The 24,265-nt window shown below is 49.7% G+C and overlaps 11 non-coding genes across 11 annotated transcripts; all 11 read left to right on the top strand.

Annotated features, from left to right (window-relative positions):
• The first annotated feature begins 684 nt into the window (after window positions 1-684).
• LOC126446937 (U1 spliceosomal RNA) lies at window positions 685-847 on the top strand. Its single transcript, XR_007583509.1, has one exon. It is a non-coding gene; the product is annotated as a U1 spliceosomal RNA (small nuclear RNA).
• Window positions 848-2,981: 2,134 nt separating this feature from the next.
• Window positions 2,982-3,144, top strand: LOC126446936 (U1 spliceosomal RNA). Its single transcript, XR_007583508.1, has one exon. It is a non-coding gene; the product is annotated as a U1 spliceosomal RNA (small nuclear RNA).
• Window positions 3,145-5,278: 2,134 nt separating this feature from the next.
• LOC126446935 (U1 spliceosomal RNA) lies at window positions 5,279-5,441 on the top strand. The gene has a single exon (XR_007583507.1). It is a non-coding gene; the product is annotated as a U1 spliceosomal RNA (small nuclear RNA).
• A 2,134-nt stretch (window positions 5,442-7,575) lies between these two features.
• Window positions 7,576-7,738, top strand: LOC126446934 (U1 spliceosomal RNA). The gene has a single exon (XR_007583506.1). It is a non-coding gene; the product is annotated as a U1 spliceosomal RNA (small nuclear RNA).
• Window positions 7,739-9,872: 2,134 nt separating this feature from the next.
• On the top strand, window positions 9,873-10,035 carry LOC126446933 (U1 spliceosomal RNA). The gene has a single exon (XR_007583505.1). It is a non-coding gene; the product is annotated as a U1 spliceosomal RNA (small nuclear RNA).
• Window positions 10,036-12,169: 2,134 nt separating this feature from the next.
• On the top strand, window positions 12,170-12,332 carry LOC126446932 (U1 spliceosomal RNA). The gene has a single exon (XR_007583504.1). It is a non-coding gene; the product is annotated as a U1 spliceosomal RNA (small nuclear RNA).
• Window positions 12,333-14,466: 2,134 nt separating this feature from the next.
• On the top strand, window positions 14,467-14,629 carry LOC126446942 (U1 spliceosomal RNA). The gene has a single exon (XR_007583513.1). It is a non-coding gene; the product is annotated as a U1 spliceosomal RNA (small nuclear RNA).
• A 2,134-nt stretch (window positions 14,630-16,763) lies between these two features.
• Window positions 16,764-16,926, top strand: LOC126446940 (U1 spliceosomal RNA). The gene has a single exon (XR_007583512.1). It is a non-coding gene; the product is annotated as a U1 spliceosomal RNA (small nuclear RNA).
• A 2,134-nt stretch (window positions 16,927-19,060) lies between these two features.
• LOC126446939 (U1 spliceosomal RNA) lies at window positions 19,061-19,223 on the top strand. The gene has a single exon (XR_007583511.1). It is a non-coding gene; the product is annotated as a U1 spliceosomal RNA (small nuclear RNA).
• A 2,134-nt stretch (window positions 19,224-21,357) lies between these two features.
• On the top strand, window positions 21,358-21,520 carry LOC126446938 (U1 spliceosomal RNA). Its single transcript, XR_007583510.1, has one exon. It is a non-coding gene; the product is annotated as a U1 spliceosomal RNA (small nuclear RNA).
• A 2,134-nt stretch (window positions 21,521-23,654) lies between these two features.
• LOC126446931 (U1 spliceosomal RNA) lies at window positions 23,655-23,817 on the top strand. The gene has a single exon (XR_007583503.1). It is a non-coding gene; the product is annotated as a U1 spliceosomal RNA (small nuclear RNA).
• The last annotated feature ends 448 nt before the right edge of the window (window positions 23,818-24,265 follow it).

The following is a 24,265-nucleotide window of genomic DNA, read 5'->3' as shown; positions in this document are numbered from 1 at the left end:
AAAGAAGTGTTACCTTACCTTCAAGTGTCTTCTGTTCCATCAGCGTCCAATGGGGTAAGTTGCAGTTTTTGCTGATTATTGCCTTTCCTCAAGAGCCTGCTGACGTGATGTTCGTCCCTCGTGTACAGCACCCACGAGTGCATACAGCTTCCTTAGAACATCTGATAGTCTGAGCTTGGTCCTTCGGTTGCTCAGCGACAGACAAGGGCGATTGACAATGCTGCCGTATTTCCTAGCACTATGGGCTCCCACGGAGGGAGCAAAGGCAAGAGAAATAATTGATTTTGTGGCTTGCACTGTGGCTGGAAGAAACAGTCATTCAGCAAATCTCATTTGCCGTTTTGACACCGGCCGAGAAAGAGGGCGACTTTCAGGCGGAGAGGGTGACTCGAAGGCGGTAACCCCGACATGGCCCGCCATCTCCCGGAGGGTGCAGTAACTTAACCCCAGCAACGGCCGGCGCCGCGAGTCGCGATGTCTCCCGCACGAAAAATGCATCGCTTTCTGCAGAAGGCCGTTATTGTGCCTGTCTGCCTGCTAACTCGACGGCGAACAGCGCGTTTCTAAGGAAGCAAGTACATTCACGGCACCATGCTCTTCGCCGAATGCGACAACGTCAAGAGTTCTCGTTCCACTACGATAGCGCGACGCATTACAAATATTCGCCTGTGGCCGAGGAGAAGCATACTTACCTGGCGTAGAGGATACCGTGATCATGAAGGCGGTTCCTCCGGGGTGAGGCTTGTCCATTGCACTTCGGTCGAGCTGACCCCCGCGATTACTCCAAATGCGAGTAACTCGGGCGCATAATTTTTGGTAGTCGGGACTGCGTTCGCGCTGTCCCGGTGCTAACCTCCATTACAATCAAAGATTCTCCTCGTGTTGGACGATAAGTACTCACTACGAGTAATTTACCAACTTCTCATAACCGATGATGCCTGCACTAGAAGCGGCAAAATACACTAGGAAACGGCGTCGAAAGCCAGAGCCAGCGCACTGCTCTTCAACCGCGTGGCACTCGTAATAACAGCGGCAGCCGCGAGATGGCTCAGGCCATCTAACTTGGCTACGATTTCCGTAATAACGGTCGAACGGCCACTTTTAGCATTCTCTGTCCATAAACGGATTGCGCGCCAAACGTTATTCGGCGGCGCGGCATTCCCTGCAAGCACAGTGACTGCTGTGGCGCGAGCGGGCGTACAGGGGCCATCGGCCAGCCGAACGCTTTGGCGCCTGTGGCATGGTACATGAGGGGCCGGAAGCAAGCGTCTAGCGTAGCGTCTCGAGACTTGCAGACTTGCAGCACTTGAGGAGCTTGTGGGGATGTGAATCGAAGGAAATAACATGACGAGCTGCACCGAAAACGAGAAACATAGATTCTAGCCAACAGCGCCCTGTGCTCCCAGGCGAGGCGGCCACCCATCCAAGCCCAACGTCGGTGATCGGACGAGAACCGGCGTATTTGCACCCTTCTCTTACCCCGTTGCCGTTGGCGAGTGAATGCTGCAACGCGTGCTGGCAAGTCAGCTTCGGATCCTCACTTAACTTCCACACACAGTGAATATCTTCCTGGCCACGACAGTTTCCCGCCGCAGTTGGCGTCTACCTGCTCCAAGGAATGGCCTTTCGTCGCAGTGGTTGTGTTTCATCTGACAACTTTGCAGGCAACCTAAAATAACGCTTGGAAATGAGCAATTAAAGCACGAGGAGGACTGAAAACGGCCGCATGAAATTATTAAGCTCGGTTTCGATTGCAACAATTCCAATGAAATACTCACGTACACTAATTGCAGAGGTAGGTAGGAATAAATAAATTCGTTGTTGAATCACTACAATCGGAAAAAAAATACACTGTCTTGTTTAATATCATTTCTTTACACTTCAGAACTGTTACTACTTCAAAAACAAGCAATTTAATTTATCCTTACTTACTCCATGTCCAAGCAAAGAGGCAGAGAGGGGTGAACGTAATGCCTGCAGTAGTTTCAAATGTTTGCCCATATAAAACTACTCATAGCGTCACCATAGTCATAAGATATTAATCATTTATGAAATGCCGCAAAATTAATCTGCAGCAAGCTGTGTTGCCATTAGATGGCAATGGCATTGTTTTGACAGTGCTACCTAGTAGTGGTGCAGCCTAAACGAATTAATTACTTCCCCTAAACTTTTCCATCTAGCTTAAATAATGAAGCATTATACTTTCATATGCGTGAAGGAAATATCTCCACATTCTGAATTAAAGAGAACACAAATTTCGTCCGAGCTTTCCAGATCGTGCTCGAGATGAACAGAAAAAAGAAGTGTTACCTTACCTTCAAGTGTCTTCTGTTCCATCAGCGTCCAATGGGGTAAGTTGCAGTTTTTGCTGATTATTGCCTTTCCTCAAGAGCCTGCTGACGTGATGTTCGTCCCTCGTGTACAGCACCCACGAGTGCATACAGCTTCCTTAGAACATCTGATAGTCTGAGCTTGGTCCTTCGGTTGCTCAGCGACAGACAAGGGCGATTGACAATGCTGCCGTATTTCCTAGCACTATGGGCTCCCACGGAGGGAGCAAAGGCAAGAGAAATAATTGATTTTGTGGCTTGCACTGTGGCTGGAAGAAACAGTCATTCAGCAAATCTCATTTGCCGTTTTGACACCGGCCGAGAAAGAGGGCGACTTTCAGGCGGAGAGGGTGACTCGAAGGCGGTAACCCCGACATGGCCCGCCATCTCCCGGAGGGTGCAGTAACTTAACCCCAGCAACGGCCGGCGCCGCGAGTCGCGATGTCTCCCGCACGAAAAATGCATCGCTTTCTGCAGAAGGCCGTTATTGTGCCTGTCTGCCTGCTAACTCGACGGCGAACAGCGCGTTTCTAAGGAAGCAAGTACATTCACGGCACCATGCTCTTCGCCGAATGCGACAACGTCAAGAGTTCTCGTTCCACTACGATAGCGCGACGCATTACAAATATTCGCCTGTGGCCGAGGAGAAGCATACTTACCTGGCGTAGAGGATACCGTGATCATGAAGGCGGTTCCTCCGGGGTGAGGCTTGTCCATTGCACTTCGGTCGAGCTGACCCCCGCGATTACTCCAAATGCGAGTAACTCGGGCGCATAATTTTTGGTAGTCGGGACTGCGTTCGCGCTGTCCCGGTGCTAACCTCCATTACAATCAAAGATTCTCCTCGTGTTGGACGATAAGTACTCACTACGAGTAATTTACCAACTTCTCATAACCGATGATGCCTGCACTAGAAGCGGCAAAATACACTAGGAAACGGCGTCGAAAGCCAGAGCCAGCGCACTGCTCTTCAACCGCGTGGCACTCGTAATAACAGCGGCAGCCGCGAGATGGCTCAGGCCATCTAACTTGGCTACGATTTCCGTAATAACGGTCGAACGGCCACTTTTAGCATTCTCTGTCCATAAACGGATTGCGCGCCAAACGTTATTCGGCGGCGCGGCATTCCCTGCAAGCACAGTGACTGCTGTGGCGCGAGCGGGCGTACAGGGGCCATCGGCCAGCCGAACGCTTTGGCGCCTGTGGCATGGTACATGAGGGGCCGGAAGCAAGCGTCTAGCGTAGCGTCTCGAGACTTGCAGACTTGCAGCACTTGAGGAGCTTGTGGGGATGTGAATCGAAGGAAATAACATGACGAGCTGCACCGAAAACGAGAAACATAGATTCTAGCCAACAGCGCCCTGTGCTCCCAGGCGAGGCGGCCACCCATCCAAGCCCAACGTCGGTGATCGGACGAGAACCGGCGTATTTGCACCCTTCTCTTACCCCGTTGCCGTTGGCGAGTGAATGCTGCAACGCGTGCTGGCAAGTCAGCTTCGGATCCTCACTTAACTTCCACACACAGTGAATATCTTCCTGGCCACGACAGTTTCCCGCCGCAGTTGGCGTCTACCTGCTCCAAGGAATGGCCTTTCGTCGCAGTGGTTGTGTTTCATCTGACAACTTTGCAGGCAACCTAAAATAACGCTTGGAAATGAGCAATTAAAGCACGAGGAGGACTGAAAACGGCCGCATGAAATTATTAAGCTCGGTTTCGATTGCAACAATTCCAATGAAATACTCACGTACACTAATTGCAGAGGTAGGTAGGAATAAATAAATTCGTTGTTGAATCACTACAATCGGAAAAAAAATACACTGTCTTGTTTAATATCATTTCTTTACACTTCAGAACTGTTACTACTTCAAAAACAAGCAATTTAATTTATCCTTACTTACTCCATGTCCAAGCAAAGAGGCAGAGAGGGGTGAACGTAATGCCTGCAGTAGTTTCAAATGTTTGCCCATATAAAACTACTCATAGCGTCACCATAGTCATAAGATATTAATCATTTATGAAATGCCGCAAAATTAATCTGCAGCAAGCTGTGTTGCCATTAGATGGCAATGGCATTGTTTTGACAGTGCTACCTAGTAGTGGTGCAGCCTAAACGAATTAATTACTTCCCCTAAACTTTTCCATCTAGCTTAAATAATGAAGCATTATACTTTCATATGCGTGAAGGAAATATCTCCACATTCTGAATTAAAGAGAACACAAATTTCGTCCGAGCTTTCCAGATCGTGCTCGAGATGAACAGAAAAAAGAAGTGTTACCTTACCTTCAAGTGTCTTCTGTTCCATCAGCGTCCAATGGGGTAAGTTGCAGTTTTTGCTGATTATTGCCTTTCCTCAAGAGCCTGCTGACGTGATGTTCGTCCCTCGTGTACAGCACCCACGAGTGCATACAGCTTCCTTAGAACATCTGATAGTCTGAGCTTGGTCCTTCGGTTGCTCAGCGACAGACAAGGGCGATTGACAATGCTGCCGTATTTCCTAGCACTATGGGCTCCCACGGAGGGAGCAAAGGCAAGAGAAATAATTGATTTTGTGGCTTGCACTGTGGCTGGAAGAAACAGTCATTCAGCAAATCTCATTTGCCGTTTTGACACCGGCCGAGAAAGAGGGCGACTTTCAGGCGGAGAGGGTGACTCGAAGGCGGTAACCCCGACATGGCCCGCCATCTCCCGGAGGGTGCAGTAACTTAACCCCAGCAACGGCCGGCGCCGCGAGTCGCGATGTCTCCCGCACGAAAAATGCATCGCTTTCTGCAGAAGGCCGTTATTGTGCCTGTCTGCCTGCTAACTCGACGGCGAACAGCGCGTTTCTAAGGAAGCAAGTACATTCACGGCACCATGCTCTTCGCCGAATGCGACAACGTCAAGAGTTCTCGTTCCACTACGATAGCGCGACGCATTACAAATATTCGCCTGTGGCCGAGGAGAAGCATACTTACCTGGCGTAGAGGATACCGTGATCATGAAGGCGGTTCCTCCGGGGTGAGGCTTGTCCATTGCACTTCGGTCGAGCTGACCCCCGCGATTACTCCAAATGCGAGTAACTCGGGCGCATAATTTTTGGTAGTCGGGACTGCGTTCGCGCTGTCCCGGTGCTAACCTCCATTACAATCAAAGATTCTCCTCGTGTTGGACGATAAGTACTCACTACGAGTAATTTACCAACTTCTCATAACCGATGATGCCTGCACTAGAAGCGGCAAAATACACTAGGAAACGGCGTCGAAAGCCAGAGCCAGCGCACTGCTCTTCAACCGCGTGGCACTCGTAATAACAGCGGCAGCCGCGAGATGGCTCAGGCCATCTAACTTGGCTACGATTTCCGTAATAACGGTCGAACGGCCACTTTTAGCATTCTCTGTCCATAAACGGATTGCGCGCCAAACGTTATTCGGCGGCGCGGCATTCCCTGCAAGCACAGTGACTGCTGTGGCGCGAGCGGGCGTACAGGGGCCATCGGCCAGCCGAACGCTTTGGCGCCTGTGGCATGGTACATGAGGGGCCGGAAGCAAGCGTCTAGCGTAGCGTCTCGAGACTTGCAGACTTGCAGCACTTGAGGAGCTTGTGGGGATGTGAATCGAAGGAAATAACATGACGAGCTGCACCGAAAACGAGAAACATAGATTCTAGCCAACAGCGCCCTGTGCTCCCAGGCGAGGCGGCCACCCATCCAAGCCCAACGTCGGTGATCGGACGAGAACCGGCGTATTTGCACCCTTCTCTTACCCCGTTGCCGTTGGCGAGTGAATGCTGCAACGCGTGCTGGCAAGTCAGCTTCGGATCCTCACTTAACTTCCACACACAGTGAATATCTTCCTGGCCACGACAGTTTCCCGCCGCAGTTGGCGTCTACCTGCTCCAAGGAATGGCCTTTCGTCGCAGTGGTTGTGTTTCATCTGACAACTTTGCAGGCAACCTAAAATAACGCTTGGAAATGAGCAATTAAAGCACGAGGAGGACTGAAAACGGCCGCATGAAATTATTAAGCTCGGTTTCGATTGCAACAATTCCAATGAAATACTCACGTACACTAATTGCAGAGGTAGGTAGGAATAAATAAATTCGTTGTTGAATCACTACAATCGGAAAAAAAATACACTGTCTTGTTTAATATCATTTCTTTACACTTCAGAACTGTTACTACTTCAAAAACAAGCAATTTAATTTATCCTTACTTACTCCATGTCCAAGCAAAGAGGCAGAGAGGGGTGAACGTAATGCCTGCAGTAGTTTCAAATGTTTGCCCATATAAAACTACTCATAGCGTCACCATAGTCATAAGATATTAATCATTTATGAAATGCCGCAAAATTAATCTGCAGCAAGCTGTGTTGCCATTAGATGGCAATGGCATTGTTTTGACAGTGCTACCTAGTAGTGGTGCAGCCTAAACGAATTAATTACTTCCCCTAAACTTTTCCATCTAGCTTAAATAATGAAGCATTATACTTTCATATGCGTGAAGGAAATATCTCCACATTCTGAATTAAAGAGAACACAAATTTCGTCCGAGCTTTCCAGATCGTGCTCGAGATGAACAGAAAAAAGAAGTGTTACCTTACCTTCAAGTGTCTTCTGTTCCATCAGCGTCCAATGGGGTAAGTTGCAGTTTTTGCTGATTATTGCCTTTCCTCAAGAGCCTGCTGACGTGATGTTCGTCCCTCGTGTACAGCACCCACGAGTGCATACAGCTTCCTTAGAACATCTGATAGTCTGAGCTTGGTCCTTCGGTTGCTCAGCGACAGACAAGGGCGATTGACAATGCTGCCGTATTTCCTAGCACTATGGGCTCCCACGGAGGGAGCAAAGGCAAGAGAAATAATTGATTTTGTGGCTTGCACTGTGGCTGGAAGAAACAGTCATTCAGCAAATCTCATTTGCCGTTTTGACACCGGCCGAGAAAGAGGGCGACTTTCAGGCGGAGAGGGTGACTCGAAGGCGGTAACCCCGACATGGCCCGCCATCTCCCGGAGGGTGCAGTAACTTAACCCCAGCAACGGCCGGCGCCGCGAGTCGCGATGTCTCCCGCACGAAAAATGCATCGCTTTCTGCAGAAGGCCGTTATTGTGCCTGTCTGCCTGCTAACTCGACGGCGAACAGCGCGTTTCTAAGGAAGCAAGTACATTCACGGCACCATGCTCTTCGCCGAATGCGACAACGTCAAGAGTTCTCGTTCCACTACGATAGCGCGACGCATTACAAATATTCGCCTGTGGCCGAGGAGAAGCATACTTACCTGGCGTAGAGGATACCGTGATCATGAAGGCGGTTCCTCCGGGGTGAGGCTTGTCCATTGCACTTCGGTCGAGCTGACCCCCGCGATTACTCCAAATGCGAGTAACTCGGGCGCATAATTTTTGGTAGTCGGGACTGCGTTCGCGCTGTCCCGGTGCTAACCTCCATTACAATCAAAGATTCTCCTCGTGTTGGACGATAAGTACTCACTACGAGTAATTTACCAACTTCTCATAACCGATGATGCCTGCACTAGAAGCGGCAAAATACACTAGGAAACGGCGTCGAAAGCCAGAGCCAGCGCACTGCTCTTCAACCGCGTGGCACTCGTAATAACAGCGGCAGCCGCGAGATGGCTCAGGCCATCTAACTTGGCTACGATTTCCGTAATAACGGTCGAACGGCCACTTTTAGCATTCTCTGTCCATAAACGGATTGCGCGCCAAACGTTATTCGGCGGCGCGGCATTCCCTGCAAGCACAGTGACTGCTGTGGCGCGAGCGGGCGTACAGGGGCCATCGGCCAGCCGAACGCTTTGGCGCCTGTGGCATGGTACATGAGGGGCCGGAAGCAAGCGTCTAGCGTAGCGTCTCGAGACTTGCAGACTTGCAGCACTTGAGGAGCTTGTGGGGATGTGAATCGAAGGAAATAACATGACGAGCTGCACCGAAAACGAGAAACATAGATTCTAGCCAACAGCGCCCTGTGCTCCCAGGCGAGGCGGCCACCCATCCAAGCCCAACGTCGGTGATCGGACGAGAACCGGCGTATTTGCACCCTTCTCTTACCCCGTTGCCGTTGGCGAGTGAATGCTGCAACGCGTGCTGGCAAGTCAGCTTCGGATCCTCACTTAACTTCCACACACAGTGAATATCTTCCTGGCCACGACAGTTTCCCGCCGCAGTTGGCGTCTACCTGCTCCAAGGAATGGCCTTTCGTCGCAGTGGTTGTGTTTCATCTGACAACTTTGCAGGCAACCTAAAATAACGCTTGGAAATGAGCAATTAAAGCACGAGGAGGACTGAAAACGGCCGCATGAAATTATTAAGCTCGGTTTCGATTGCAACAATTCCAATGAAATACTCACGTACACTAATTGCAGAGGTAGGTAGGAATAAATAAATTCGTTGTTGAATCACTACAATCGGAAAAAAAATACACTGTCTTGTTTAATATCATTTCTTTACACTTCAGAACTGTTACTACTTCAAAAACAAGCAATTTAATTTATCCTTACTTACTCCATGTCCAAGCAAAGAGGCAGAGAGGGGTGAACGTAATGCCTGCAGTAGTTTCAAATGTTTGCCCATATAAAACTACTCATAGCGTCACCATAGTCATAAGATATTAATCATTTATGAAATGCCGCAAAATTAATCTGCAGCAAGCTGTGTTGCCATTAGATGGCAATGGCATTGTTTTGACAGTGCTACCTAGTAGTGGTGCAGCCTAAACGAATTAATTACTTCCCCTAAACTTTTCCATCTAGCTTAAATAATGAAGCATTATACTTTCATATGCGTGAAGGAAATATCTCCACATTCTGAATTAAAGAGAACACAAATTTCGTCCGAGCTTTCCAGATCGTGCTCGAGATGAACAGAAAAAAGAAGTGTTACCTTACCTTCAAGTGTCTTCTGTTCCATCAGCGTCCAATGGGGTAAGTTGCAGTTTTTGCTGATTATTGCCTTTCCTCAAGAGCCTGCTGACGTGATGTTCGTCCCTCGTGTACAGCACCCACGAGTGCATACAGCTTCCTTAGAACATCTGATAGTCTGAGCTTGGTCCTTCGGTTGCTCAGCGACAGACAAGGGCGATTGACAATGCTGCCGTATTTCCTAGCACTATGGGCTCCCACGGAGGGAGCAAAGGCAAGAGAAATAATTGATTTTGTGGCTTGCACTGTGGCTGGAAGAAACAGTCATTCAGCAAATCTCATTTGCCGTTTTGACACCGGCCGAGAAAGAGGGCGACTTTCAGGCGGAGAGGGTGACTCGAAGGCGGTAACCCCGACATGGCCCGCCATCTCCCGGAGGGTGCAGTAACTTAACCCCAGCAACGGCCGGCGCCGCGAGTCGCGATGTCTCCCGCACGAAAAATGCATCGCTTTCTGCAGAAGGCCGTTATTGTGCCTGTCTGCCTGCTAACTCGACGGCGAACAGCGCGTTTCTAAGGAAGCAAGTACATTCACGGCACCATGCTCTTCGCCGAATGCGACAACGTCAAGAGTTCTCGTTCCACTACGATAGCGCGACGCATTACAAATATTCGCCTGTGGCCGAGGAGAAGCATACTTACCTGGCGTAGAGGATACCGTGATCATGAAGGCGGTTCCTCCGGGGTGAGGCTTGTCCATTGCACTTCGGTCGAGCTGACCCCCGCGATTACTCCAAATGCGAGTAACTCGGGCGCATAATTTTTGGTAGTCGGGACTGCGTTCGCGCTGTCCCGGTGCTAACCTCCATTACAATCAAAGATTCTCCTCGTGTTGGACGATAAGTACTCACTACGAGTAATTTACCAACTTCTCATAACCGATGATGCCTGCACTAGAAGCGGCAAAATACACTAGGAAACGGCGTCGAAAGCCAGAGCCAGCGCACTGCTCTTCAACCGCGTGGCACTCGTAATAACAGCGGCAGCCGCGAGATGGCTCAGGCCATCTAACTTGGCTACGATTTCCGTAATAACGGTCGAACGGCCACTTTTAGCATTCTCTGTCCATAAACGGATTGCGCGCCAAACGTTATTCGGCGGCGCGGCATTCCCTGCAAGCACAGTGACTGCTGTGGCGCGAGCGGGCGTACAGGGGCCATCGGCCAGCCGAACGCTTTGGCGCCTGTGGCATGGTACATGAGGGGCCGGAAGCAAGCGTCTAGCGTAGCGTCTCGAGACTTGCAGACTTGCAGCACTTGAGGAGCTTGTGGGGATGTGAATCGAAGGAAATAACATGACGAGCTGCACCGAAAACGAGAAACATAGATTCTAGCCAACAGCGCCCTGTGCTCCCAGGCGAGGCGGCCACCCATCCAAGCCCAACGTCGGTGATCGGACGAGAACCGGCGTATTTGCACCCTTCTCTTACCCCGTTGCCGTTGGCGAGTGAATGCTGCAACGCGTGCTGGCAAGTCAGCTTCGGATCCTCACTTAACTTCCACACACAGTGAATATCTTCCTGGCCACGACAGTTTCCCGCCGCAGTTGGCGTCTACCTGCTCCAAGGAATGGCCTTTCGTCGCAGTGGTTGTGTTTCATCTGACAACTTTGCAGGCAACCTAAAATAACGCTTGGAAATGAGCAATTAAAGCACGAGGAGGACTGAAAACGGCCGCATGAAATTATTAAGCTCGGTTTCGATTGCAACAATTCCAATGAAATACTCACGTACACTAATTGCAGAGGTAGGTAGGAATAAATAAATTCGTTGTTGAATCACTACAATCGGAAAAAAAATACACTGTCTTGTTTAATATCATTTCTTTACACTTCAGAACTGTTACTACTTCAAAAACAAGCAATTTAATTTATCCTTACTTACTCCATGTCCAAGCAAAGAGGCAGAGAGGGGTGAACGTAATGCCTGCAGTAGTTTCAAATGTTTGCCCATATAAAACTACTCATAGCGTCACCATAGTCATAAGATATTAATCATTTATGAAATGCCGCAAAATTAATCTGCAGCAAGCTGTGTTGCCATTAGATGGCAATGGCATTGTTTTGACAGTGCTACCTAGTAGTGGTGCAGCCTAAACGAATTAATTACTTCCCCTAAACTTTTCCATCTAGCTTAAATAATGAAGCATTATACTTTCATATGCGTGAAGGAAATATCTCCACATTCTGAATTAAAGAGAACACAAATTTCGTCCGAGCTTTCCAGATCGTGCTCGAGATGAACAGAAAAAAGAAGTGTTACCTTACCTTCAAGTGTCTTCTGTTCCATCAGCGTCCAATGGGGTAAGTTGCAGTTTTTGCTGATTATTGCCTTTCCTCAAGAGCCTGCTGACGTGATGTTCGTCCCTCGTGTACAGCACCCACGAGTGCATACAGCTTCCTTAGAACATCTGATAGTCTGAGCTTGGTCCTTCGGTTGCTCAGCGACAGACAAGGGCGATTGACAATGCTGCCGTATTTCCTAGCACTATGGGCTCCCACGGAGGGAGCAAAGGCAAGAGAAATAATTGATTTTGTGGCTTGCACTGTGGCTGGAAGAAACAGTCATTCAGCAAATCTCATTTGCCGTTTTGACACCGGCCGAGAAAGAGGGCGACTTTCAGGCGGAGAGGGTGACTCGAAGGCGGTAACCCCGACATGGCCCGCCATCTCCCGGAGGGTGCAGTAACTTAACCCCAGCAACGGCCGGCGCCGCGAGTCGCGATGTCTCCCGCACGAAAAATGCATCGCTTTCTGCAGAAGGCCGTTATTGTGCCTGTCTGCCTGCTAACTCGACGGCGAACAGCGCGTTTCTAAGGAAGCAAGTACATTCACGGCACCATGCTCTTCGCCGAATGCGACAACGTCAAGAGTTCTCGTTCCACTACGATAGCGCGACGCATTACAAATATTCGCCTGTGGCCGAGGAGAAGCATACTTACCTGGCGTAGAGGATACCGTGATCATGAAGGCGGTTCCTCCGGGGTGAGGCTTGTCCATTGCACTTCGGTCGAGCTGACCCCCGCGATTACTCCAAATGCGAGTAACTCGGGCGCATAATTTTTGGTAGTCGGGACTGCGTTCGCGCTGTCCCGGTGCTAACCTCCATTACAATCAAAGATTCTCCTCGTGTTGGACGATAAGTACTCACTACGAGTAATTTACCAACTTCTCATAACCGATGATGCCTCCACTAGAAGCGGCAAAATACACTAGGAAACGGCGTCGAAAGCCAGAGCCAGCGCACTGCTCTTCAACCGCGTGGCACTCGTAATAACAGCGGCAGCCGCGAGATGGCTCAGGCCATCTAACTTGGCTACGATTTCCGTAATAACGGTCGAACGGCCACTTTTAGCATTCTCTGTCCATAAACGGATTGCGCGCCAAACGTTATTCGGCGGCGCGGCATTCCCTGCAAGCACAGTGACTGCTGTGGCGCGAGCGGGCGTACAGGGGCCATCGGCCAGCCGAACGCTTTGGCGCCTGTGGCATGGTACATGAGGGGCCGGAAGCAAGCGTCTAGCGTAGCGTCTCGAGACTTGCAGACTTGCAGCACTTGAGGAGCTTGTGGGGATGTGAATCGAAGGAAATAACATGACGAGCTGCACCGAAAACGAGAAACATAGATTCTAGCCAACAGCGCCCTGTGCTCCCAGGCGAGGCGGCCACCCATCCAAGCCCAACGTCGGTGATCGGACGAGAACCGGCGTATTTGCACCCTTCTCTTACCCCGTTGCCGTTGGCGAGTGAATGCTGCAACGCGTGCTGGCAAGTCAGCTTCGGATCCTCACTTAACTTCCACACACAGTGAATATCTTCCTGGCCACGACAGTTTCCCGCCGCAGTTGGCGTCTACCTGCTCCAAGGAATGGCCTTTCGTCGCAGTGGTTGTGTTTCATCTGACAACTTTGCAGGCAACCTAAAATAACGCTTGGAAATGAGCAATTAAAGCACGAGGAGGACTGAAAACGGCCGCATGAAATTATTAAGCTCGGTTTCGATTGCAACAATTCCAATGAAATACTCACGTACACTAATTGCAGAGGTAGGTAGGAATAAATAAATTCGTTGTTGAATCACTACAATCGGAAAAAAAATACACTGTCTTGTTTAATATCATTTCTTTACACTTCAGAACTGTTACTACTTCAAAAACAAGCAATTTAATTTATCCTTACTTACTCCATGTCCAAGCAAAGAGGCAGAGAGGGGTGAACGTAATGCCTGCAGTAGTTTCAAATGTTTGCCCATATAAAACTACTCATAGCGTCACCATAGTCATAAGATATTAATCATTTATGAAATGCCGCAAAATTAATCTGCAGCAAGCTGTGTTGCCATTAGATGGCAATGGCATTGTTTTGACAGTGCTACCTAGTAGTGGTGCAGCCTAAACGAATTAATTACTTCCCCTAAACTTTTCCATCTAGCTTAAATAATGAAGCATTATACTTTCATATGCGTGAAGGAAATATCTCCACATTCTGAATTAAAGAGAACACAAATTTCGTCCGAGCTTTCCAGATCGTGCTCGAGATGAACAGAAAAAAGAAGTGTTACCTTACCTTCAAGTGTCTTCTGTTCCATCAGCGTCCAATGGGGTAAGTTGCAGTTTTTGCTGATTATTGCCTTTCCTCAAGAGCCTGCTGACGTGATGTTCGTCCCTCGTGTACAGCACCCACGAGTGCATACAGCTTCCTTAGAACATCTGATAGTCTGAGCTTGGTCCTTCGGTTGCTCAGCGACAGACAAGGGCGATTGACAATGCTGCCGTATTTCCTAGCACTATGGGCTCCCACGGAGGGAGCAAAGGCAAGAGAAATAATTGATTTTGTGGCTTGCACTGTGGCTGGAAGAAACAGTCATTCAGCAAATCTCATTTGCCGTTTTGACACCGGCCGAGAAAGAGGGCGACTTTCAGGCGGAGAGGGTGACTCGAAGGCGGTAACCCCGACATGGCCCGCCATCTCCCGGAGGGTGCAGTAACTTAACCCCAGCAACGGCCGGCGCCGCGAGTCGCGATGTCTCCCGCACGAAAAATGCATCGCTTTCTGCAGAAGGCCGTTATTGTGCCTGTCTGCCTGCTAACTCGACGGCGAACAGCGCGTTTCTAAGGAAGCAAGTACATTCACGGCACCATGCTCTTCGCCGAATGCGACAACGTCAAGAGTTCTCGTTCCACTACGATAGCGCGACGCATTACAAATATTCGCCTGTGGCCGAGGAGAAGCATACTTACCTGGCGTAGAGGATACCGTGATCATGAAGGCGGTTCCTCCGGGGTGAGGCTTGTCCATTGCACTTCGGTCGAGCTGACCCCCGCGATTACTCCAAATGCGAGTAACTCGGGCGCATAATTTTTGGTAGTCGGGACTGCGTTCGCGCTGTCCCGGTGCTAACCTCTATTACAATCAAAGATTCTCCTCGTGTTGGACGATAAGTACTCACTACGAGTAATTTACCAACTTCTCATAACCGATGATGCCTGCACTAGAAGCGGCAAAATACACTAGGAAACGGCGTCGAAAGCCAGAGCCAGCGCACTGCTCTTCAACCGCGTGGCACTCGTAATAACAGCGGCAGCCGCGAGATGGCTCAGGCCATCTAACTTGGCTACGATTTCCGTAATAACGGTCGAACGGCCACTTTTAGCATTCTCTGTCCATAAACGGATTGCGCGCCAAACGTTATTCGGCGGCGCGGCATTCCCTGCAAGCACAGTGACTGCTGTGGCGCGAGCGGGCGTACAGGGGCCATCGGCCAGCCGAACGCTTTGGCGCCTGTGGCATGGTACATGAGGGGCCGGAAGCAAGCGTCTAGCGTAGCGTCTCGAGACTTGCAGACTTGCAGCACTTGAGGAGCTTGTGGGGATGTGAATCGAAGGAAATAACATGACGAGCTGCACCGAAAACGAGAAACATAGATTCTAGCCAACAGCGCCCTGTGCTCCCAGGCGAGGCGGCCACCCATCCAAGCCCAACGTCGGTGATCGGACGAGAACCGGCGTATTTGCACCCTTCTCTTACCCCGTTGCCGTTGGCGAGTGAATGCTGCAACGCGTGCTGGCAAGTCAGCTTCGGATCCTCACTTAACTTCCACACACAGTGAATATCTTCCTGGCCACGACAGTTTCCCGCCGCAGTTGGCGTCTACCTGCTCCAAGGAATGGCCTTTCGTCGCAGTGGTTGTGTTTCATCTGACAACTTTGCAGGCAACCTAAAATAACGCTTGGAAATGAGCAATTAAAGCACGAGGAGGACTGAAAACGGCCGCATGAAATTATTAAGCTCGGTTTCGATTGCAACAATTCCAATGAAATACTCACGTACACTAATTGCAGAGGTAGGTAGGAATAAATAAATTCGTTGTTGAATCACTACAATCGGAAAAAAAATACACTGTCTTGTTTAATATCATTTCTTTACACTTCAGAACTGTTACTACTTCAAAAACAAGCAATTTAATTTATCCTTACTTACTCCATGTCCAAGCAAAGAGGCAGAGAGGGGTGAACGTAATGCCTGCAGTAGTTTCAAATGTTTGCCCATATAAAACTACTCATAGCGTCACCATAGTCATAAGATATTAATCATTTATGAAATGCCGCAAAATTAATCTGCAGCAAGCTGTGTTGCCATTAGATGGCAATGGCATTGTTTTGACAGTGCTACCTAGTAGTGGTGCAGCCTAAACGAATTAATTACTTCCCCTAAACTTTTCCATCTAGCTTAAATAATGAAGCATTATACTTTCATATGCGTGAAGGAAATATCTCCACATTCTGAATTAAAGAGAACACAAATTTCGTCCGAGCTTTCCAGATCGTGCTCGAGATGAACAGAAAAAAGAAGTGTTACCTTACCTTCAAGTGTCTTCTGTTCCATCAGCGTCCAATGGGGTAAGTTGCAGTTTTTGCTGATTATTGCCTTTCCTCAAGAGCCTGCTGACGTGATGTTCGTCCCTCGTGTACAGCACCCACGAGTGCATACAGCTTCCTTAGAACATCTGATAGTCTGAGCTTGGTCCTTCGGTTGCTCAGCGACAGACAAGGGCGATTGACAATGCTGCCGTATTTCCTAGCACTATGGGCTCCCACGGAGGGAGCAAAGGCAAGAGAAATAATTGATTTTGTGGCTTGCACTGTGGCTGGAAGAAACAGTCATTCAGCAAATCTCATTTGCCGTTTTGACACCGGCCGAGAAAGAGGGCGACTTTCAGGCGGAGAGGGTGACTCGAAGGCGGTAACCCCGACATGGCCCGCCATCTCCCGGAGGGTGCAGTAACTTAACCCCAGCAACGGCCGGCGCCGCGAGTCGCGATGTCTCCCGCACGAAAAATGCATCGCTTTCTGCAGAAGGCCGTTATTGTGCCTGTCTGCCTGCTAACTCGACGGCGAACAGCGCGTTTCTAAGGAAGCAAGTACATTCACGGCACCATGCTCTTCGCCGAATGCGACAACGTCAAGAGTTCTCGTTCCACTACGATAGCGCGACGCATTACAAATATTCGCCTGTGGCCGAGGAGAAGCATACTTACCTGGCGTAGAGGATACCGTGATCATGAAGGCGGTTCCTCCGGGGTGAGGCTTGTCCATTGCACTTCGGTCGAGCTGACCCCCGCGATTACTCCAAATGCGAGTAACTCGGGCGCATAATTTTTGGTAGTCGGGACTGCGTTCGCGCTGTCCCGGTGCTAACCTCCATTACAATCAAAGATTCTCCTCGTGTTGGACGATAAGTACTCACTACGAGTAATTTACCAACTTCTCATAACCGATGATGCCTGCACTAGAAGCGGCAAAATACACTAGGAAACGGCGTCGAAAGCCAGAGCCAGCGCACTGCTCTTCAACCGCGTGGCACTCGTAATAACAGCGGCAGCCGCGAGATGGCTCAGGCCATCTAACTTGGCTACGATTTCCGTAATAACGGTCGAACGGCCACTTTTAGCATTCTCTGTCCATAAACGGATTGCGCGCCAAACGTTATTCGGCGGCGCGGCATTCCCTGCAAGCACAGTGACTGCTGTGGCGCGAGCGGGCGTACAGGGGCCATCGGCCAGCCGAACGCTTTGGCGCCTGTGGCATGGTACATGAGGGGCCGGAAGCAAGCGTCTAGCGTAGCGTCTCGAGACTTGCAGACTTGCAGCACTTGAGGAGCTTGTGGGGATGTGAATCGAAGGAAATAACATGACGAGCTGCACCGAAAACGAGAAACATAGATTCTAGCCAACAGCGCCCTGTGCTCCCAGGCGAGGCGGCCACCCATCCAAGCCCAACGTCGGTGATCGGACGAGAACCGGCGTATTTGCACCCTTCTCTTACCCCGTTGCCGTTGGCGAGTGAATGCTGCAACGCGTGCTGGCAAGTCAGCTTCGGATCCTCACTTAACTTCCACACACAGTGAATATCTTCCTGGCCACGACAGTTTCCCGCCGCAGTTGGCGTCTACCTGCTCCAAGGAATGGCCTTTCGTCGCAGTGGTTGTGTTTCATCTGACAACTTTGCAGGCAACCTAAAATAACGCTTGGAAATGAGCAATTAAAGCACGAGGAGGACTGAAAACGGCCGCATGAAATTATTAAGCTCGGTTTCGATTGCAACAATTCCAATGAAATACTCACGTACACTAATTGCAGAGGTAGGTAGGAATAAATAAATTCGTTGTTGAATCACTACAATCGGAAAAAAAATACACTGTCTTGTTTAATATCATTTCTTTACACTTCAGAACTGTTACTACTTCAAAAACAAGCAATTTAATTTATCCTTACTTACTCCATGTCCAAGCAAAGAGGCAGAGAGGGGTGAACGTAATGCCTGCAGTAGTTTCAAATGTTTGCCCATATAAAACTACTCATAGCGTCACCATAGTCATAAGATATTAATCATTTATGAAATGCCGCAAAATTAATCTGCAGCAAGCTGTGTTGCCATTAGATGGCAATGGCATTGTTTTGACAGTGCTACCTAGTAGTGGTGCAGCCTAAACGAATTAATTACTTCCCCTAAACTTTTCCATCTAGCTTAAATAATGAAGCATTATACTTTCATATGCGTGAAGGAAATATCTCCACATTCTGAATTAAAGAGAACACAAATTTCGTCCGAGCTTTCCAGATCGTGCTCGAGATGAACAGAAAAAAGAAGTGTTACCTTACCTTCAAGTGTCTTCTGTTCCATCAGCGTCCAATGGGGTAAGTTGCAGTTTTTGCTGATTATTGCCTTTCCTCAAGAGCCTGCTGACGTGATGTTCGTCCCTCGTGTACAGCACCCACGAGTGCATACAGCTTCCTTAGAACATCTGATAGTCTGAGCTTGGTCCTTCGGTTGCTCAGCGACAGACAAGGGCGATTGACAATGCTGCCGTATTTCCTAGCACTATGGGCTCCCACGGAGGGAGCAAAGGCAAGAGAAATAATTGATTTTGTGGCTTGCACTGTGGCTGGAAGAAACAGTCATTCAGCAAATCTCATTTGCCGTTTTGACACCGGCCGAGAAAGAGGGCGACTTTCAGGCGGAGAGGGTGACTCGAAGGCGGTAACCCCGACATGGCCCGCCATCTCCCGGAGGGTGCAGTAACTTAACCCCAGCAACGGCCGGCGCCGCGAGTCGCGATGTCTCCCGCACGAAAAATGCATCGCTTTCTGCAGAAGGCCGTTATTGTGCCTGTCTGCCTGCTAACTCGACGGCGAACAGCGCGTTTCTAAGGAAGCAAGTACATTCACGGCACCATGCTCTTCGCCGAATGCGACAACGTCAAGAGTTCTCGTTCCACTACGATAGCGCGACGCATTACAAATATTCGCCTGTGGCCGAGGAGAAGCATACTTACCTGGCGTAGAGGATACCGTGATCATGAAGGCGGTTCCTCCGGGGTGAGGCTTGTCCATTGCACTTCGGTCGAGCTGACCCCCGCGATTACTCCAAATGCGAGTAACTCGGGCGCATAATTTTTGGTAGTCGGGACTGCGTTCGCGCTGTCCCGGTGCTAACCTCCATTACAATCAAAGATTCTCCTCGTGTTGGACGATAAGTACTCACTACGAGTAATTTACCAACTTCTCATAACCGATGATGCCTGCACTAGAAGCGGCAAAATACACTAGGAAACGGCGTCGAAAGCCAGAGCCAGCGCACTGCTCTTCAACCGCGTGGCACTCGTAATAACAGCGGCAGCCGCGAGATGGCTCAGGCCATCTAACTTGGCTACGATTTCCGTAATAACGGTCGAACGGCCACTTTTAGCATTCTCTGTCCATAAACGGATTGCGCGCCAAACGTTATTCGGCGGCGCGGCATTCCCTGCAAGCACAGTGACTGCTGTGGCGCGAGCGGGCGTACAGGGGCCATCGGCCAGCCGAACGCTTTGGCGCCTGTGGCATGGTACATGAGGGGCCGGAAGCAAGCGTCTAGCGTAGCGTCTCGAGACTTGCAGACTTGCAGCACTTGAGGAGCTTGTGGGGATGTGAATCGAAGGAAATAACATGACGAGCTGCACCGAAAACGAGAAACATAGATTCTAGCCAACAGCGCCCTGTGCTCCCAGGCGAGGCGGCCACCCATCCAAGCCCAACGTCGGTGATCGGACGAGAACCGGCGTATTTGCACCCTTCTCTTACCCCGTTGCCGTTGGCGAGTGAATGCTGCAACGCGTGCTGGCAAGTCAGCTTCGGATCCTCACTTAACTTCCACACACAGTGAATATCTTCCTGGCCACGACAGTTTCCCGCCGCAGTTGGCGTCTACCTGCTCCAAGGAATGGCCTTTCGTCGCAGTGGTTGTGTTTCATCTGACAACTTTGCAGGCAACCTAAAATAACGCTTGGAAATGAGCAATTAAAGCACGAGGAGGACTGAAAACGGCCGCATGAAATTATTAAGCTCGGTTTCGATTGCAACAATTCCAATGAAATACTCACGTACACTAATTGCAGAGGTAGGTAGGAATAAATAAATTCGTTGTTGAATCACTACAATCGGAAAAAAAATACACTGTCTTGTTTAATATCATTTCTTTACACTTCAGAACTGTTACTACTTCAAAAACAAGCAATTTAATTTATCCTTACTTACTCCATGTCCAAGCAAAGAGGCAGAGAGGGGTGAACGTAATGCCTGCAGTAGTTTCAAATGTTTGCCCATATAAAACTACTCATAGCGTCACCATAGTCATAAGATATTAATCATTTATGAAATGCCGCAAAATTAATCTGCAGCAAGCTGTGTTGCCATTAGATGGCAATGGCATTGTTTTGACAGTGCTACCTAGTAGTGGTGCAGCCTAAACGAATTAATTACTTCCCCTAAACTTTTCCATCTAGCTTAAATAATGAAGCATTATACTTTCATATGCGTGAAGGAAATATCTCCACATTCTGAATTAAAGAGAACACAAATTTCGTCCGAGCTTTCCAGATCGTGCTCGAGATGAACAGAAAAAAGAAGTGTTACCTTACCTTCAAGTGTCTTCTGTTCCATCAGCGTCCAATGGGGTAAGTTGCAGTTTTTGCTGATTATTGCCTTTCCTCAAGAGCCTGCTGACGTGATGTTCGTCCCTCGTGTACAGCACCCACGAGTGCATACAGCTTCCTTAGAACATCTGATAGTCTGAGCTTGGTCCTTCGGTTGCTCAGCGACAGACAAGGGCGATTGACAATGCTGCCGTATTTCCTAGCACTATGGGCTCCCACGGAGGGAGCAAAGGCAAGAGAAATAATTGATTTTGTGGCTTGCACTGTGGCTGGAAGAAACAGTCATTCAGCAAATCTCATTTGCCGTTTTGACACCGGCCGAGAAAGAGGGCGACTTTCAGGCGGAGAGGGTGACTCGAAGGCGGTAACCCCGACATGGCCCGCCATCTCCCGGAGGGTGCAGTAACTTAACCCCAGCAACGGCCGGCGCCGCGAGTCGCGATGTCTCCCGCACGAAAAATGCATCGCTTTCTGCAGAAGGCCGTTATTGTGCCTGTCTGCCTGCTAACTCGACGGCGAACAGCGCGTTTCTAAGGAAGCAAGTACATTCACGGCACCATGCTCTTCGCCGAATGCGACAACGTCAAGAGTTCTCGTTCCACTACGATAGCGCGACGCATTACAAATATTCGCCTGTGGCCGAGGAGAAGCATACTTACCTGGCGTAGAGGATACCGTGATCATGAAGGCGGTTCCTCCGGGGTGAGGCTTGTCCATTGCACTTCGGTCGAGCTGACCCCCGCGATTACTCCAAATGCGAGTAACTCGGGCGCATAATTTTTGGTAGTCGGGACTGCGTTCGCGCTGTCCCGGTGCTAACCTCCATTACAATCAAAGATTCTCCTCGTGTTGGACGATAAGTACTCACTACGAGTAATTTACCAACTTCTCATAACCGATGATGCCTGCACTAGAAGCGGCAAAATACACTAGGAAACGGCGTCGAAAGCCAGAGCCAGCGCACTGCTCTTCAACCGCGTGGCACTCGTAATAACAGCGGCAGCCGCGAGATGGCTCAGGCCATCTAACTTGGCTACGATTTCCGTAATAACGGTCGAACGGCCACTTTTAGCATTCTCTGTCCATAAACGGATTGCGCGCCAAACGTTATTCGGCGGCGCGGCATTCCCTGCAAGCACAGTGACTGCTGTGGCGCGAGCGGGCGTACAGGGGCCATCGGCCAGCCGAACGCTTTGGCGCCTGTGGCATGGTACATGAGGGGCCGGAAGCAAGCGTCTAGCGTAGCGTCTCGAGACTTGCAGACTTGCAGCACTTGAGGAGCTTGTGGGGATGTGAATCGAAGGAAATAACATGACGAGCTGCACCGAAAACGAGAAACATAGATTCTAGCCAACAGCGCCCTGTGCTCCCAGGCGAGGCGGCCACCCATCCAAGCCCAACGTCGGTGATCGGACGAGAACCGGCGTATTTGCACCCTTCTCTTACCCCGTTGCCGTTGGCGAGTGAATGCTGCAACGCGTGCTGGCAAGTCAGCTTCGGATCCTCACTTAACTTCCACACACAGTGAATATCTTCCTGGCCACGACAGTTTCCCGCCGCAGTTGGCGTCTACCTGCTCCAAGGAATGGCCTTTCGTCGCAGTGGTTGTGTTTCATCTGACAACTTTGCAGGCAACCTAAAATAACGCTTGGAAATGAGCAATTAAAGCACGAGGAGGACTGAAAACGGCCGCATGAAATTATTAAGCTCGGTTTCGATTGCAACAATTCCAATGAAATACTCACGTACACTAATTGCAGAGGTAGGTAGGAATAAATAAATTCGTTGTTGAATCACTACAATCGGAAAAAAAATACACTGTCTTGTTTAATATCATTTCTTTACACTTCAGAACTGTTACTACTTCAAAAACAAGCAATTTAATTTATCCTTACTTACTCCATGTCCAAGCAAAGAGGCAGAGAGGGGTGAACGTAATGCCTGCAGTAGTTTCAAATGTTTGCCCATATAAAACTACTCATAGCGTCACCATAGTCATAAGATATTAATCATTTATGAAATGCCGCAAAATTAATCTGCAGCAAGCTGTGTTGCCATTAGATGGCAATGGCATTGTTTTGACAGTGCTACCTAGTAGTGGTGCAGCCTAAACGAATTAATTACTTCCCCTAAACTTTTCCATCTAGCTTAAATAATGAAGCATTATACTTTCATATGCGTGAAGGAAATATCTCCACATTCTGAATTAAAGAGAACACAAATTTCGTCCGAGCTTTCCAGATCGTGCTCGAGATGAACAGAAAAAAGAAGTGTTACCTTACCTTCAAGTGTCTTCTGTTCCATCAGCGTCCAATGGGGTAAGTTGCAGTTTTTGCTGATTATTGCCTTTCCTCAAGAGCCTGCTGACGTGATGTTCGTCCCTCGTGTACAGCACCCACGAGTGCATACAGCTTCCTTAGAACATCTGATAGTCTGAGCTTGGTCCTTCGGTTGCTCAGCGACAGACAAGGGCGATTGACAATGCTGCCGTATTTCCTAGCACTATGGGCTCCCACGGAGGGAGCAAAGGCAAGAGAAATAATTGATTTTGTGGCTTGCACTGTGGCTGGAAGAAACAGTCATTCAGCAAATCTCATTTGCCGTTTTGACACCGGCCGAGAAAGAGGGCGACTTTCAGGCGGAGAGGGTGACTCGAAGGCGGTAACCCCGACATGGCCCGCCATCTCCCGGAGGGTGCAGTAACTTAACCCCAGCAACGGCCGGCGCCGCGAGTCGCGATGTCTCCCGCACGAAAAATGCATCGCTTTCTGCAGAAGGCCGTTATTGTGCCTGTCTGCCTGCTAACTCGACGGCGAACAGCGCGTTTCTAAGGAAGCAAGTACATTCACGGCACCATGCTCTTCGCCGAATGCGACAACGTCAAGAGTTCTCGTTCCACTACGATAGCGCGACGCATTACAAATATTCGCCTGTGGCCGAGGAGAAGCATACTTACCTGGCGTAGAGGATACCGTGATCATGAAGGCGGTTCCTCCGGGGTGAGGCTTGTCCATTGCACTTCGGTCGAGCTGACCCCCGCGATTACTCCAAATGCGAGTAACTCGGGCGCATAATTTTTGGTAGTCGGGACTGCGTTCGCGCTGTCCCGGTGCTAACCTCCATTACAATCAAAGATTCTCCTCGTGTTGGACGATAAGTACTCACTACGAGTAATTTACCAACTTCTCATAACCGATGATGCCTGCACTAGAAGCGGCAAAATACACTAGGAAACGGCGTCGAAAGCCAGAGCCAGCGCACTGCTCTTCAACCGCGTGGCACTCGTAATAACAGCGGCAGCCGCGAGATGGCTCAGGCCATCTAACTTGGCTACGATTTCCGTAATAACGGTCGAACGGCCACTTTTAGCATTCTCTGTCCATAAACGGATTGCGCGCCAAACGTTATTCGGCGGCGCGGCATTCCCTGCAAGCACAGTGACTGCTGTGGCGCGAGCGGGCGTACAGGGGCCATCGGCCAGCCGAACGCTTTGGCGCCTGTGGCATGGTACATGAGGGGCCGGAAGCAAGCGTCTAGCGTAGCGTCTCGAGACTTGCAG

The sequence above is a fragment of the Schistocerca serialis genome, unplaced genomic scaffold (genome assembly GCF_023864345.2).
Source record: "Schistocerca serialis cubense isolate TAMUIC-IGC-003099 unplaced genomic scaffold, iqSchSeri2.2 HiC_scaffold_443, whole genome shotgun sequence".
NCBI lineage: Eukaryota > Metazoa > Arthropoda > Insecta > Orthoptera > Acrididae > Schistocerca > Schistocerca serialis.
The sequence above is the reverse complement of the archived record's forward strand: the minus strand, read 5'-3'. Positions and strand labels throughout refer to the sequence as shown.